Source organism: Bubalus kerabau, chromosome 21 (genome assembly GCF_029407905.1).
Source record: "Bubalus kerabau isolate K-KA32 ecotype Philippines breed swamp buffalo chromosome 21, PCC_UOA_SB_1v2, whole genome shotgun sequence".
Classification (NCBI taxonomy): Eukaryota; Metazoa; Chordata; class Mammalia; order Artiodactyla; family Bovidae; genus Bubalus; species Bubalus kerabau.
This window is the reverse complement of record NC_073644.1, coordinates 40372456-40389207: the sequence shown is the minus strand read 5'-3', so window position 1 is coordinate 40389207 and position 16752 is coordinate 40372456. Positions and strand designations below refer to the sequence as shown.

Below are 16752 nucleotides of genomic sequence, written 5' to 3'. Positions count from 1 at the left end.
ATAGAATTCCAGTTGAGCTATTCCAGATCCTGAAAGATAATGCTGTGGAAAGTGCTGCACTCAATATGCAATATGCACTCAATATGCAATATGCCGGCTCCCGGCAGTAAAGGATATATAGAAATCCTATGCATGGTAATTGGGATTCCCTAGTGGCTCAGACGGTAAAGCATCTGCTCCAATATGGGAGACGTGTGTTTGACCCCTGCATTGGGAAGATCCCCTGGAGAAGAGAATAGCAACCCATTCCAGTATTCTTGCCTGAGGAATTCCATGGACAGAGGAGCCTGGTGGGCTACAGTCCATGGGGTCACAAAGAGTCGAACATGACTGAGCAACACACACGCACACACATATGATAATTGCTGCTGCTGCTAAGTCACTTCAGTCGTGTCCGACTCTGTGCGACCCCATAGACAGCAGCCCACCAGGCTCCCCCGTCCCTGGGATTCTCCAGGCAAGAACACTGGAGTGGGTTGCCATTGCCTTCTCCAATGCATGAAAGTGAAAAGTGAAAGTGAAGTCGCTCAGTCGTGTCTGACCCTCAGCGACCCCATGGACTGCAGCCTTCCAGGCTCCTCCATCCATCGGATTTTCCAGGCAAGAGTACTGGAGTGGGGTGCCATTGCCTTCTCCAATGATAATTACTAATTGAAATTAAAAAAAAAAAAAGCCTCAATAGACACTTTAATCAGTTGCTTAAAAAGAGAATTAATGAAGTGGAAAATAGATTGGAAGAAATACTTCATAATTCAGACTAGAAATATAAAGAAAACCTTGAAAATCACTTAACAGACCCAGAGACTTAAATGAGAAATACCAAATAAGTCAAACTGGAGTTCCAGACAAGAGAGTAAAAAGAACAGAAAATATCATTATTGAAAAAAAGGATGAAAGTATTTTCCATAACTAAAGATATGTGATGCAATTCCCTGTATCATGAGCAAAATAAGTAAAAAATAAATCCACATGTAGACCCCTCAGAATAAAATGCAGAATATCAAAGACAAAAGGAAAATATTAGGGCTACGTCCGTGAGTGACACCAGGCTGTTGAGAAAACCGCAGTAGAGGAGAGAGCAGGTAAGTGGCCAGTCTATTCCTCATTCTTGTCTGCTCTTCACAAATCTTCATTCCAACGGGCAAAGAGGGCCCTGTTTTGGCAGGGGAATCAGAACTCCACCTGTCAGCAGTGGGAGGTGGATAGATTGAGAAGAAGACAGTTCTATTAACATTTTATTACAAACCCAGAAGCTCTCAAAAATAGCATTTGAAAGGATTGACTCTGAATACTGTTAGTATATTATTTGCGATTCAATTCACATTGAATTTTAGTCCTATCAGTTTTTGATAGATGCCCAAGCATAGTCTTTATCAAAGGTAATTAAAGCATGAATCAATCACTGAACAAGTTTCACTGAGCAGCATCACTTTTGTTTATTCCAAAACATGTTATTGATTATCTACTAAGAGTAAGATACTTTGTTAGACATTTTAGAGTTAAGAATTATGAAAGAAAGAAAAGAAAAAAAAATTGAGCCATAAAGACATACAACAGGACAATGAATAATGGGTTTGAACCAGTTGAGTTAACATGATCCATGCAGAGTTCAGCAAGCCCAGTAGCCCTGGGGCAGGTTGGCACTTAACATGTGTGAATAACAGGAAGTAGGTCAGGGTGCCTGGAACATAGTAGTTGAGGAGAAGGGCGGTATAAGGTCAGCTGGGAAACAGGGATCAGATCACAAGGAGCTGTGTAGAGTGGGATAAAGAGATTGGGCTTTATTCTAAACCCAATGTGAACCCACTGGAAGATTTGAAGCAAAAACAGAGCTAATTAATTTTTTAAAAAAACGATCACTGTGGGTGCTTAGTGGAGAATGGATTGAGGAGGGACAAAAAATGAAAGAATAGAAAGGAGTTAAACTGTTCTCCTACCAACTCAAGAGAGAATTGATGACTAGAGTTAGCAGCAGAAATGGAGAGAGGCAGGCAGATCTGAGACATAATTCACACACAAAGTTTTGTTGATGCAATGGATGTAGTGAATGAAGGAAACAGAGAAAAATCAAGGATAAGGTCAAGACTGTTGCCTGGGCACTGGAAGGGTGGTGGTATGACTTCTTGAAATAGGAAAAAAATGTGGAAAACAGGGAAACCAAGCATCCCATAGCGGGCATGTTAATTTTGAGATACCTATTAGACCCTCATGAATCTGAGCAAACTCCAGGAGATAGACAGCAAAGGACAGGGAAGCCTGGTGTGCTGCAATCCATGGGGTTGCAAAGAGTCGGACACAACTTAGCAAGCGAATCACAGATTGATATGCCAGGTAAGAAGAGAGGCAAAGTCTGTGGTTCAGGAGAGAGGTCCTAGGAGAGGAGGATATGTAGAGTCGTTGGACTATAGGTGCTACCAATAGCTGTGGGCTTCCAAGAGAGAACCATCTGTGCAAAGAAGGAAGAGAGGAAGAGAGAATCCTGGTACACAGTCACATTTAAGTTCCAGCAGAGGAGGAGGAGCCAGCAAAGGCAACCAGGAAGGAGCGACTTGGGAGGGAGGAGGGGGACCAGGGAGCCTCAGAGAGGCAAAAGGAAAGAGTGATCATCTGTATCAGATGTGCAGAAAGTTGCCATGAGCTTAGCTTTAGCAACAGAAGCCTTGGAGTCAGCTAGAGAGGGAAGTGAAAAAGTGGAAACACAGAGTACAGATAATTATGTCAAGTAGAAAGCAATGGCACCCCACTCCAGTACTCTTGCCTGGAAAATTCCATGGACTGAGGAGCCTGGAAGGCTGCAGTCCGTGGGGTCGCTAAGAGTCAGACACGACTGAGCGACTTCACTTTCACTTCTCACTTTCATGCATTGGAGAAGGAAATGGCAACCCACTCCAGTGTTCTTGCCTGGAGAATCCCAGGGATGGGGGAGCCTGGTAGGCTGCGGTCTATGGGGTCTCACAGAGTCGGATACGACTGAAGCGACTTAGCAGCAGCAGCAGCAGCAGCAGCAGCAGCAGTTTTTCTGCATGTGGAATGAACAAATGAGACGGTAGCTGAAGGGGACATGGAGTAAAGGGGGAGTTGTCTAGAGTGATAGATCAGGAATTGAAAGATGCTGATGAGGCTGATTGAGGAAGGAGGGAGAAAGTGATGGTGCAGGCTGGAGCCCACGAGTAGATAAGACAGAATTACATCTACACAGGTGGGGATGGGGCTCTGGTTGGAGAGGGACCCAAACCCTAGACCTTAATAGGACAGAAGGCAGAAACCAAGCACGGAAGTAGGTAGTTAATGGTAAAATGATGAGGAAGTTTCCATCTAATTGTTTCCATCTTCTTTGTGAACTGTGAAGCTAAGTCATCGGTTGAAAGTGAAGATGCAGGAGGAAGGTGGACGATTGGATTTGTGACTGAAGAGAGAAAATGGTAGGATATAAATATCTTAGCAGAAAATGTGTTAGGGTTTCCAGAAGGTGTCAAGGGCCCACTTGAAATATGGGTCATGTATTTAAGGCGACACTTGCCAGCACAGCTGTGCATCTTCTGCAGGATTCAGTTGCACATGTCTAGTTATAAGGGAGCAGCTTTGCCCAGTGAGTCAGTGGAGGGAGAATGGAGACGGAGGGGAGGGTGTTCGCAGGAAACGTTTAGGGTTGGACCATGGAGCCCAAGCCTGGGCAAGAACGAGACGAACATTTGGAAAATGATGTTCACTGGACAACTGGTTCCAATCGGATAGAAACGTTTGGAATTGAAGCATTTTTAGTAAACAGGCCAGAGGACAACACATCATTCAGAGAATGGAATGCTTAAATTCAGGATTTCAGAGACCGTTTTCCCCCCTAACCTCACAGAATAGTTAACTATCTATGGAATGATTCAGAATTAAGAAAGGCTTGTTGTCCTCACCTTACCCAGAAGGTATCCCCTTGTCTAAAATTATGCAATTAGAGAGCCTTTATTCCAATATCAAAGGACTTCCTATTAAAATGCAAACCCTATGGGAAAGATGATCTGTTCCAAGCCAGGCAGGAACACCTCATTCTCTCCTCTCTCCTTAAGTATCTAGTGAGCAGCTCTCAGCCAAGGGCTCTGAGCAGCCCACCTACCGATGCCCAGCACTGGGCAGAGGGAGTTAGAGAGGGCAAGATGTTTTTTCTTTTCAGATTCTGACACAGAAAGAAAGTCCCAAAGGTACTGATATTTCAAAACGAAAGCCACTCGTTATCAGTCTCAACACCAAACATGTATTTAGCATGTCTGTGAACTGTGAGCTATTCAGCAGATATGACAGGGCTATACAGGGAATAATACTTAGCCGTGCTCCAGTCACCGGAGAAATTTGGATAAAAGGCTCCGTCTCAGTCCTGTGGTTGCTTACTGTCCTGCAGAGATGCTCGCAGTCTAACAGAAATAAACAGGTGCAATTACCGAAGGCCTGGACCATTGTACCATGAGATAGGAACGTGACTCAGGCAATAGGGAAACCAGAAGCGCTCACCCTGGAAAACGACACAGTATTAAACAGTTTTCAGAAGATAATCCGTGCTGGTATGAGGGATGGACTGCAAAGAGAAAAAAATAGCAAAACGGTTTGTAAGTGGAACTGAATTTCAAAACAATCCAAGTAAAAAGAAGAGAATGTGCATCTTTTGAGTCTCACTGTTCCACACGTTATCTTGGGAGTGATGATCTGGGCTCTATTGCTAGGTCTGCCGGCCTCCCGGGCCTCTGTGCCTGCCCCAACACCACGCACCTCCAGATCCAGAACCACAGGAGTAGAGAAGGAATGGGGAAGAGGGCCCAGAAGTGAGGATGCTCGCCAGGATGTGAATCAGAGAGTAATTGAGTGACCTGGACCAAGAGGGTGGTGTGTTGATCTGAGACGTGCCAGACAGATGGCCTGGAGTTTGGGGAAGAAATAAGGCACTTGATTTTTGGATGTGCTGAAGTAGAAGGACCGCTTGTACCCCAGAGTGGAAACTGAGGGCTCGGAGGGTGGAGAGTGATTGGAGCTGAGCTGACAGCAAAGACTGTGGGCCCAGGATTTCCCTGGCCATCCAGTGGTTAAAATTGGTCCGGGAACTAAGATTCCATACGCCTGGCAGCCAAAAATCAAACAAACAAACAAAAACTGTGGAGCCCAGCAGGGCTGGCAAGTTCCTTGAGGGCAGAAACTGCCTCTGCTGCCTCGTGGCATCTCCCAACTCCAGGCCCAAAGGAGTTCTAAATGAATTTTCTTTACAAATTTCATTGTAAATGAATGAATGGAGTATAAGGCAATAGGCATGTCTTGATACTTTATTATGATTATCTGTCAGTGACAGATTCAGGGAAGAGAGGGCACTACCTGCACAGACTTTCTCTTGGTTTATTTCGCCCCCCGCCCCCCTACCCTCCCCCAGTGTTGTTGGCCCTTCTGTCTCTCCTTTTGTGAATTTATTAGTTAACTCTCCTCTTTGCACCCAGTGCTGTCTTGCACAGAGGAGACATCTGATGGGTGTTTACTGAATGCAGACCAACCTCCACGATGGGTACATTGCTGTTGTTGTGTATCTGTTGGGAACACGAGGGCTGCTGAATATAGAAATTGCTGCTCTGCTTCCTGACACCGTGCCTCCTGTGGCCACCTCGTGGGATCCTCTTGCTCATTTTATAGCGGCCCGAGCAGCTCAGCACAGCCGCTTTAGCCTCCATTCCTTCCGCCCTCAGCCAGCCTTGAAATAAGCACCGTGCCCCTCTGTTCCCGCCAAGAGCACTTGGCACTGACCTCAGCCCGGCCTGGCATTTCCGCCCTCCCTCCTCACGATGGAGCCTGTGCCCTCTCTGGATCCCTTCCTGGATGCTCAGATTGCCTTTCTAGATCTTGGCTGCCTTCCACCAGGATTTGGTCTCTGCTCAGCTAGGTCTCGAGTAAACACTTCCCTCTGTTTAAACCAAGTCTGGGCGTCCCCATCCTCACGGCTCGTGCATCTCAGCCAGCAGAAGCTAAGCCAGACCTGTGGGTAATCCCCTTCACCTTTTAAATCTATTATTCTGGAATCTGTGGTATACTTTTTCACAATGGAGGTCCCTTCAGGAGGTAGTTTAGGGCAGGAGACAGTCTGAGTGAAGCTACCAGCCCTGGGCCAGCCAGGCCAGGGAAGCCAGAACAGAAACCCTGCTACATTATATAGATATTTCAAAACCTCTCAGTAAATCTTTATCTCTGAAGGACAGTGTCACAACTTCCTTCCTTTTCTAAGCAGGAATCCCTGCTGTTACAATAGAGGAAAGTCAGCACAGAACATACTTTATAGAGGCAGTCAACAGACTGGACCGAAAATCTCAACCCATCACCCCTGACTGGAACAGAAGGTGACCTAGGGGGTTTCATGCATCAGGTTTCACCTTAGCTTATTAACTCCTGCAGTGTAGGCCAGGCCTCATCACATCTTGAAACTGAATCTCTTCAGATGAGTTTTACTACAGACACTCAGAAGGTGGCTCAGTGATAAAGAACCCGCCTGCCAATGTAGGAGATGCGAGTTTGGTCCCTGGGACAGGAAGATCCCCTGGAGGAGAGCATGGCAACACACTCCAGTGTTCTTGCCTGGGAAATCCCATTTCAGAGGAGTCTGGTGGGCTAGTCCATGGGGTCACACACAACTGAGTCAGACACAACTGAGTGACTGAGCTCGCACGTGAGCACATACAATCAGAAGTTCTTTGGTGCTGAAAGTTTGACCGATAAAAGCCATTTGGCACAAAAATAAGTCCTTTGTGTGCACACAGGTCTTGCTCCCCTGGTGACTCTGTTGTTTCTTGTTGTAGGGGAGCAGGTGGGTTGAGCAGATGCAGCGGCAGCATCACACAAAGCTAGAAGACGGGGTTCAACCCACCACTTTCTGACCAAGTGACCCCCCACCTCAGCCCCCGGGATGTGGGGATCAGGGCATCACAGTGTCTCCCACATGGAGACTTCACGAGTTGATTCATTTAGAAACTGCCCAGGAAAGCGCTCGTACCTAGCAGGTGAGTCTTGAGGGACTTACCTTGCCAGGTTCATTCATTACTTCCTGCCTTGTTTTTCCCCAAGAGCAGCTTTCCAAAAGACAGATAAGAATGTATTATAAAAGTGGGAATGACCTCTGCTCTCTGTAGAACGGAAATTATCTGAGGGATACGGAATCAGGAATCCATTTTTGTAAAATTTCCTCATGTAGTTTGCCCAAGTGCCTAAACCTTTCACTGACACTATTTTGTTTTTGTATGAAATACGTTTTTAAGTACTTCCTAGTTAGGGTGCAATGGCACCCTACTCCAGTACTCTTGCCTGGAGAATCCCATGGACGGAGGAGCCTGGTAGGCTGTGGTCCATGGGGTCGCTAAGAGTCAGACACGACTGAGCGACTTGGCTTTCACTTTTCACTTTCATGCATTGGAGAAGGAAATGGCAACCCACTCCAGTATTCTTGCCTGGAGAATCCCAGGGACAGAGGAGCCTGGTGGGCTGCCGTCTATGGGGTCGCACAGAGTCGGACATGACTGATGCGACTTAGCAGCAGCAGCAGCAGCAGTTAGGGTGTACGAGAAGTAATGTCAGCCCATGGGGTGGTTCAGGGTCAGGCTACTGTCCCCATTTCACAGATGAGTCAACTAAGACACAGGGAGGTGAAGAGCTTCGCTGAAGGTCACGTGACAAGTATGGCCGGGAAGTGGGGAACGCAGGTCTCTCAACACCTGGCCCACTTTCTTTCTCTCCCTGGCTGCACTGAGGTACTGGTCTTCCAAAGTTCAGGGGCCTGTCTCTGTTAGATGAATCTGTGACTTGCTCTCGAGTATTAGGAGAACAACATCCTTGAGTGGGATGATGGGTGAAAATGTCAGCTGCCCAAACTCCTTGGATTTCCTCTCTTTTTTCTTCCTTAGGAAAACTCAGCTGCCCAGATCTTCCCAGAAAGCCTAGCCCTGTTTCTTCAGCACCATCCCTAGAGATGGAGTGGAAGCTTTGCCTCATAAAGAACAGAGGGTCAGTGGGAGGGGAGGAAGCAGAAGATAAGCATCAGGGCGCAAGTCTGCTTCTTGAGGAGGTTTTTGTGGTTTCGTGGAGACAGATGGCAGCTGTCTATAGAGTATGCTTGCAAGTCCCCCTTCCTTCCTCATTTCGATTTGTTGTGACAACTGGAGTTACATTTTGGGCAGATAAATATACAGGATCATATTTTTCACTCTGAGTATTGGAATAAGTAAAGCAATGGGATGGCTTGCATATTTCTCCATTCACTTTAAACAAGAAAACTTTCTGCAAAGCGAGTTTTAGTCTGTTTTCCTGGGTTGTGATGGGGAGGCAGGTGGGGGGAAGAACCTCGTGATGCATTTCTCTGATGGTAACAGCTTCTAGGATCAAGTCACTCATCACTCAGCCAGGATGAGTCGATCAAACAAGGGGATCACCCTTACTCTTCTTTGACAGCCACCTCTTGTGAATTCCGCCCACAGCCCCCTCACCAGCTGCCGGCCCCTAGCCCCTTGGGCAGTCTTGTCTTCCCTTAAGGCCTCCCATCCCAAGAACCAGCCTGTGTATGGACATTCCCATCCTGAACTCCATTTCCTCCCTGTCCTCCAAGCAGAACGATGGGACTCCTAGTAGAAAACTCTAATTCCTTTTGAAAAACACACTTAATTTTTTCATTAAATTTCATTAGAGTATAGTTGCTTTACCAAGTTGTGTCAGTTCCTGCTGTACAGCAAAGTGAATCTGCTATACGTATACATACATCCCCACTTTTTAAGATTTCCTTCCCATTTAGGGAACCACAGAGCATGGAGTAAACTTCCCTGTGCTATACAGTAGGTTCTCGTTAGTTATCTGTTTTATACATAGTGGTGTGTACATGTCAGTCCCAATCTCCCAGTTCATCCCACTCCTCTTTTTCCCCCTTGGGGTCCACGTGTTTGTTCTCTGTGTCTGGGTCTCTATTTCTGCTTTGCAAATAGGCTCATCTGTACCACTTTTATAGATTCCACATATATGCATTGATATGCAATATCTGGTTTTCTCTTTCTGACTTACTTCATCCTGTATGATAGTCTCTAGGTCCATCCATGTCTCTGCAAATGGCACAGTTTCCTAACTTTTTATGGCCGAGTGACATTCCATTGTATACATGAAGCACATCTTCTTTATCCATTCTTCTGTTAATGTGTGTGAAAAACACACTTTATTTTAACAAAGGGCCCCAGTGCTAAATCTGAGGTCCCCACTAGGGACATGCTTTAGGGGAGCAGGGTCTCCCAGGATCCCACACTTCCCAGAAGAGCCAACTGATTGCTGGTAAAGGGTGGTGAGGATCCCACCCAAATAATCTGACATACAGATCATCTCGCTTCACCAGCTGTCAAGAAAGAAATCTTTCCCTGTGACTCAGACTAGAACCCCCAGGAAAAAGCAAAAACAAAATCAGTGCACAACCTGAGTGACTGAAATTCAATGAAGCAAGAACTAAGTGGCAAAGGTCTGCAGGGAAACTTGGCACAAGATGAAGAGTGAGAAAGAGATCTGTGAGGACAGGTAACAAAAGGAAGCGCCGTGGAGATGTGCAGACAGGCACAGCATGGAAGAAGACCTTGGTCAAAGAATGTCAGGCGCAATTAGGAGCAAGAGGAACTAAAACAAAATGCTTCCAAATGGTTGCTTTGTGGTGTGATGAGCATAATTGGACTTGACCAGACTCTGTTCTGATTTACATAACGCAATGGGGAGATGCCCAGTCTAGCTAATGTTTACCTTTGAAAAGCCCTATGCTTTTTTGTCTTATTTGAAATTCAGACTTGATGGGTTCTTTCATTTTTGTGATGCCAGTTTATTTGTTTATAGTATTGAGAGACATTAAAAACAGACAGACTGGGATTTCCCTGGCAGTCAAGCGGTTAAGACCTCGCCTTCCAATGCAGGGAGTGTGGGTTTGATCCCTGGTCAGGGAGCTAAGACCCCATATGCCTTGCTGCCAAAAAAATAAATAAAGCAGAAACAATACTGTAACAGATTAAATAAAAACTTTTAAAATGGCCCACATTAAAAAAAAAATCTTAAAAAGAAAAAACAGACAAGACTATGTCTCCTAAGAAATTAAAAATTATGGGACTTTTCTGGTGGTCCAGTGATAAAGAATCCACCTGTCAATGGGTTCCACCTCTGGTTTGGAGAGATTCCACATGCCACAGAGCAACTGGGCCAGCTAGTCACAATTACTGAGGCCCATGCAATGAAAGAAGGAAATGGCAACCCACTCCAGTGTTCTTGCCTGGAGAATCCCAGGAACGGGGGAGCCTGGTGGGCTGCCGTCTATGGGGTCGCAGAGTTGGACATGACTGAAGTGACTTAGCAGCATGCAATGAAAGAAGGCATTTTAATGAGAAGCCTACACACAGCAACTAGAGAAGAGCCCCTGATCACTGCAACTAGAGAAAGCCCGAGCATAACAATGAAGACCAAGAAATAAAATAAAAATTAAAAACAATCTTTATGGCTGAAAGATGGAAGACATTAGCCATGCCCCTCTTTCACCTTGGGCTTCCCTGGTGACTTAAATGGTAAAGAATCCGCCTGCAATGCAGGAGATCTAGGTTCAATCACTGGGTTAGGAAGATTCCCCAGAGAAAGGAATGGCAACCCACCCAGTATTCTTGCCTGGAGAATTCCATGGGGAGAGGAGCCTGGTGGGCTACAATGGGATCACGAAGAGTCAAACACAACTGAGTGACTAACACTCTATTGACTCTTTTGCCTTCTGCTAAGTCACTTCAGTCGTGTCCGACTCTGTGCGACCCCATAGACGGCAGCCCACCAGGCTCCCCCGTCCCTGAGATTCTCCAGGCAAGAACACTGGAGTGGGTTGCCATTTCCTTCTCCAATGCATGAAAGTGAAAAGTGAAAGTGAAGTCGCTCAGTCATGTCCAACTCTTAGCGACCCCATGGACTGCAGCCCACCAGGCTCCTCCATCCATGGGATTTTCCAGGAAAGAGTACTCTTTTGCCTTAAGAAGGTTTAAAAAGATTCTCATGTGTGCGCCTTTTTCATGGTTTCTTCTATTTACAATGATTCACACAGATATTAAAAGTTTTCTATTTCTGGATTCCTAATGACTGAGCTGATATTGTTTTCCTGCTTTATAACATTTTAGTAGATCAGGGCAGAAAACAATGTCACGGAAAAACTAAACTTTTTGAAGATGTTATAATATATAAAGTTGACCTTATGATGGTCCATTTCTTATGTGTGCTCATTGGACTTATCTGTTGTAGCTGCTGACATTGTATCTATTGGTAGGCTTGGGAACCTGCCATCCTGGGGCCAATTACCACCTGCTATGTATGTGACCCAAATCCATTTGCTTAATATTTGGAGTATCAGTTTTTCCATCTGTAATGCAGAGGTAATAATAATGCCTACCCCTAAGAGTTGTTGTGAGGGTGGAGTTAATCCACATGTAAAGCACTTATTAAGACTCATTATTATTAAATCTCACTATTATCCAATAAACTACAGCCTGACACAGAGAAGACACAGAAATTAGAGATTATGCCCATTTGAATACTTAGAAGAAATCATTTAAGTAAAACTGACTTAATATATACAAATGCTCTTTATGAGTGTGTTTTTTAAAAAACAATTTCTTTTGCAAGTCACTTGGCACAAATTCGAAACATGAAATGCTAAACAATGTGGTTGAGAAAGAAACTCTATTTGGCTTAGTCAGTGGCTAGAACTATCATATTTAGCACTGACTTCTAATAAACTGCAATTTTTAACAAGCTGCCTGTTTGTCTTCACTTCATAGGTTCTGCTTAGAGTTTTGGCTCTTCCGTAAGTGTTTGTCACAAACCCCTCACTTAGGTTCAGGGAGGACCCTGATATCTGACTCTTGGAGGGGACAGCCAGAAAAAGAGCGTTCCTGTTTATGTCTGCCTTGTGCCATGTTCAGAACCTTTCCAGGTGTACGATGTGTGTTGGTTAAACTGAAAATGTAAACAGGAAGAACAGTTTTACAGCCCTGAAAGGCTGCATGGTGAGTCAGGGACTTATGCCCTGTTTCCAGCTAGCTCCACCGAGATTAACCCACTATCCTTGGGCAAGTCACACAACTTGCCCAATTAGTTTCTTGTTTCTGCATCAGGGAATAGGAAATGCAAATTACCCACTGGTCCAACCAGAGTGATGGAAGGATTAATCAATGCATGAAAATTAACCGGGTATATCTATATAGAATTGTAGTTCTATTATATACTAAATGATAAAATATCTTTAACCCAAAAAAGAAAAAAGTTAAAAAAAATCTTTAATTTACAAATATCTATCCCATATAAGTGTTTTTAGAATTGTTTAGTTGAGCTCTTAGAAATTTCTACACCTATAGATTATTACAAACCCTATTCTTCATACAATTATGAAAGTAAAATAAATTTTCTATCATGTGTCCAAATTCCAGTTTCTGAGCATTTAGGAAATCTTTCTTTCTCAATCTTCCCTTTTATTTAATTGGAAATTTCTTTAATAGTTACCACTATTTAAAGCTTTAACAACATCATATACTTCCTACTTTATTATTCCATATTCTTTATTCTCCTTGAAGGGGTTCTATAAATTAAACCCTCTTTTTTTTTCCTTAAGTAGATGCATTGCTTATTCCCTTGAGAAATGTGAATTAAAATTTCCCAGGACTCCAGTGACTACTCTTTCTTTTCTCTCCAAATGTTTCAATCCAGCTCCTAAAATATGTGATCCGAGGTTGAAAAATCAACTTTAACTTTTAACACACATCTGCACACAAACACCACAATGAGAACACACACATCCACAGACAGACACTTCTCTGCTTTATTATGCTTTCCCTCTTTCATCAACCTCTGAGATTTTTGCAAAGAATAGATCAGAGCCACTAAATACAAAGAGATCAAATTCCCCTCCAGCCCCATGTGTGGCTCTCTAAAGTCAAGGTGATTTATGATGCTAAGTTTAAAATAAATATCACTGCTGTTCATTGATCTGCCCGGCGATTTAATGGCTTTTCCTAACGAAATGAGATCAGAAAACATTTAATTAGAAGTGTACTAAGTCTAGAAGACATCAGAGTCTTTAGAAATCTTTGCAAATTGAACTCTACATGTGTGGGAGAGATATAGAAGTACTTCACTTCATGTAATATTGTTGCCCTGCTCCTGAGAATTTGAACATAAAAGGAATTTTTCTTAAGTGAAGCTTAATTATTTTTAAAATCTCTCTTGAATCTTTTTTATAAAACAAAGCAACCTTCTGATGTCTGAGCAATAAGCCTGTACTCTATTATATTTTATCAGCATAGAATTTAGCCTAGAACTAAAAATGGATTGAATTTTTAGAATTTTGTTTATTGAGTTATGAATACTGAACACTCTCAGTTCAAGCGCTTATGATGGTGTCTTTGAAGTAAGGTAGTTGTGTGGACTGAATGTTGGTGTTCCCCCAAAAGTCATGTCTTAAAGCCTTCCCTTCCCAAGTGATGGTTGTAGGAGGTGGGGCCTTTAGGAGGTGATTGGGTCATGAGGGTGGGGCCCTCTTAATGGAATCAGCGCTCTTATAAAAGAGACCTCGGTTCGCTCTTTCCCTCAGGTGAGGCTACTGGAAGTCTGCATCTGTAACCACGGGAGGATCCGTGGCGAGGCCAGCATCCTGATCTCAGACTTCTGGAACGTCCAGAACCGTGAGAAATCAATTTCTGTTCTTTATAAGTGGCCCAGGTTATGGTAGTTTGTTATGACAGCCTGAGAAGACTGAAACTGCAGTATATTTTCAGAAGTTCATAGGTTGGGAATTCCCTGGCGGTGCAGTTGTTGGAACTCTGCGCTTTCACTGCTGTGGTTGCGGGTTCAATCCCTCAGTGAGGGAACTAAGATTCCACAAGCTGAGTGGTGCAGCCAAAAAAAAAAAAAGGAAAAAACAAATTCATAGGTTAATTTAAAAAATGTATTTCTTCCATTATGAACCTCCACTGTCATGGGGTGGGGGGAAGCTAGGGGAAAAGAGGACACAATGGAGGCATACTTTTAAAATAGTAATAATATCATGTTGATGTATGACAAAACCAATACAATACTGTAAAGTAATTAGCTTCCAATTAAAATAAATAAATTTAAATTAAAAAAATAAAATAAAATAGTAATAATAGCATCCATCTGTTGAGGGCTTACTATGAGAGATTCTAAGAGCTTTACATTATTATCTTATTTACCCTTAATAAGAAACTGGTGAATTTTTATATCAGCAATGTGATCAGCTGTAAGTAATAAGACAATCTCAAAGACAGCGCTTAAATAGGTAGAGGTGTGGGACTTTTTCACATAAAACAAGAAGTATTAAGGTACACAGTCCAGGGTTAGAGCTGCTCAATGAGCTGTCGTGCCAATTCTTTGTGACCTCATGGACTGTAGCCCTCCAGACTCTTCTGCCCATGGGGTTTTCCAGGCAAGAATACTGGAGTGGGTTGCCATGCCCTCCTCTAGGGGAATCTTCCTGACCCTGCATCAAACTGATGTCTCCTGTGGCTCCTGCATTGGCAGACAGATTCTTTACCACTGAGCCACCTGGGAAGCCCCAATGATGCTGTTAAGGATCCTAAATCTGGTTACTGGTGTAAACTGTGACCCAACGTGGATTCCAGCTGTAAGAACAGCAGCATCCTCAAGGCAGCATCAGGAAAAAGGGTACAGGCATTGGTAACAATCTGTTATCATTATTACCAAAAAAAAATTTATTACCAGAACTTCTATCCAAGTGACAGGGCTGCAAATAATTAAAGGACACATTTTTGGTTCTTGAAGAAGTTGCAGATGAGTTGGATGAACCAGACGTCAATATAAGAAGATAAGTGACAAGGCAGGTTACTGCAGTTCAGTGGTAGCAACAACGTAGGTGCTAGAAGTTTCAAGGCTGGAATGATTAGTATCACAATGTATTAACCCAAAAGGGCTTTAGAGAGTGTGTCATCAGAATAGTCCTTCTATAGATGACGAGTAAGTGGTCAAGAGGGATGAAGCAAATCGCCCAGCTGGTAGCTGAGCAGAAACGAGAATCCAGGGGTGGGGAATTTTCATCGGTTGCCCTTCCTTCAGAGCACGCTGCTACTGTTATTGGAAAACGGGGTTTGCCTCTTGCTGTTGAGCCAAAAGTCACAACCAAGCCAACAAACTGGAGAAGGAAGGAATTACTACTTTCAGCAAGTGAGGAGAACGGAGGGACCTCACCAAAGCACCCCGAACCTCTCAACTGGGGAAGTTTTAAGCTAAGAGTATATGCATATTCATAAAGGGGCTTGAGCAGAGGAGAATTCCTCATGGATTTGGGGCAAACGTTGACAGAGTACAAGCTTTAGTTGATTGGAATCACAGGGTCATAAAAGGTTAATATCACCATCCCCTGAGTTCCAGTTGATTTGGTGGCTTGAACCCTTGAAGGGCATCTAAATTCTGCAAAACAGTTCAGAAAGTGCTTCTGTCCGATCTTTACCATTGAAACAGAATTGAGTCTTTTCGACCATTTGTTATCTGCAATTGTTACTTCTCTTGCCTGGTAACAGTCTTGTTCTTTTGTTCCCTTGATCATCATTACTGAGACCTATTCAAGGGCAAGCACTGTGGCCAGGCTTAGACCACAAAGTGGCTTAGGCCTAAAATGGTTCTTCTTACGTCGAAAGCTACATCTGGTGCTTTTCCTCTGGGGACCCTCATCCTATCTGCTTACACTACCAAGGGCTAAGCTGGGGGAGGAAAGCTTCACCAGCTTTGTGTATCAAATATAAAGCTTCTTTCTACAATGAGTTAGACACACTGTTGGGTGTTGAAGCAATAACAACAAGCTAGCCATGGATCAGGCAGTCATGTCTCAAAAATGATCCAGAAAGAGATTGGATTTATTCATGAATAAGCACAATGCTGTAGTTGGAGGACTTTAAGCTGAGTCTGGGAAGGAAGGCAAGACTCACAGAGTTAGAAGCAGTGAAGCAGGGCATTTCAGGTAAGAAGAATGTCAAAATAAAAGCTTCAGACCCAGAAATGAGCTTGACATTTTCCAGCGGTGGTGAGGAGATGAACTTGGCTGGCAGGGAGAGGAACAAAGTTGGAGATTGGTGGAGGCAAGCATGGTGAGCTGTGTGTTCTAGCTGGGGACAAGGCCAGGAAACCACTTGCTGTCTCCCCTAGGATATCAGTTGTATGTCATGACCCACTGCTGAATAGATCCAAATTTGCTCTTATTTGAGGCCACATTCAGGCTTCCCTGGTGGCTCAGTGGGAAAGAATCTGCCTGCAGTGCAGATGAGGGTTCAATCCTTGGATCGGGAAAATCCCTGGAGAAGGGAATGGCTACCCATTCCAGTATTCTTGCCTGAAAAATCCCATGGACAGAGGAGCCTGGCGGACTATGGTCCATGCCGTTGCAAAGAGTTGGACATGACTGAGCATGCATCCATAAGGCCACATTTATCATTTGTACATCAAATATTAGACTTCTTTCTACAATGAGTGAGACACGCTGTTGGGTGTTATTGAAGCAATTATAGCAAACTAGTCATGAATTAGGCGGTCAACTATCAGATGATCCAGAGAGACTGGACTTACTTATAAATAATCATAATGCAGGACCTTATGTAAAATACCAATACACTACTTTGTCTCTCAATAAAATGAAATGAAAAATTATATCCAGCTGATAAGATGAGAGAAGATTCTAGGTAGTACAGA

At 43.8% G+C, this 16752-nt stretch overlaps 1 protein-coding gene across 2 annotated transcripts in view; it reads left to right on the top strand.

The window, feature by feature from the left end:
- The window catches only part of LPIN2 (lipin 2), a 375312-nt gene that overhangs the window by 262528 nt on the left and 96032 nt on the right, over positions 1-16752 (top strand). The window contains exon 2 of one of the 2 annotated variants that reach the window (XM_055559214.1): positions 13626-13718. The gene's annotated coding sequence lies outside the window, so the exon portion shown is untranslated. Of the gene's footprint in view, positions 1-13620; positions 13719-16752 lie in introns of those variants that run through there. The other variant, XM_055559223.1, reaches the window with a different exon arrangement.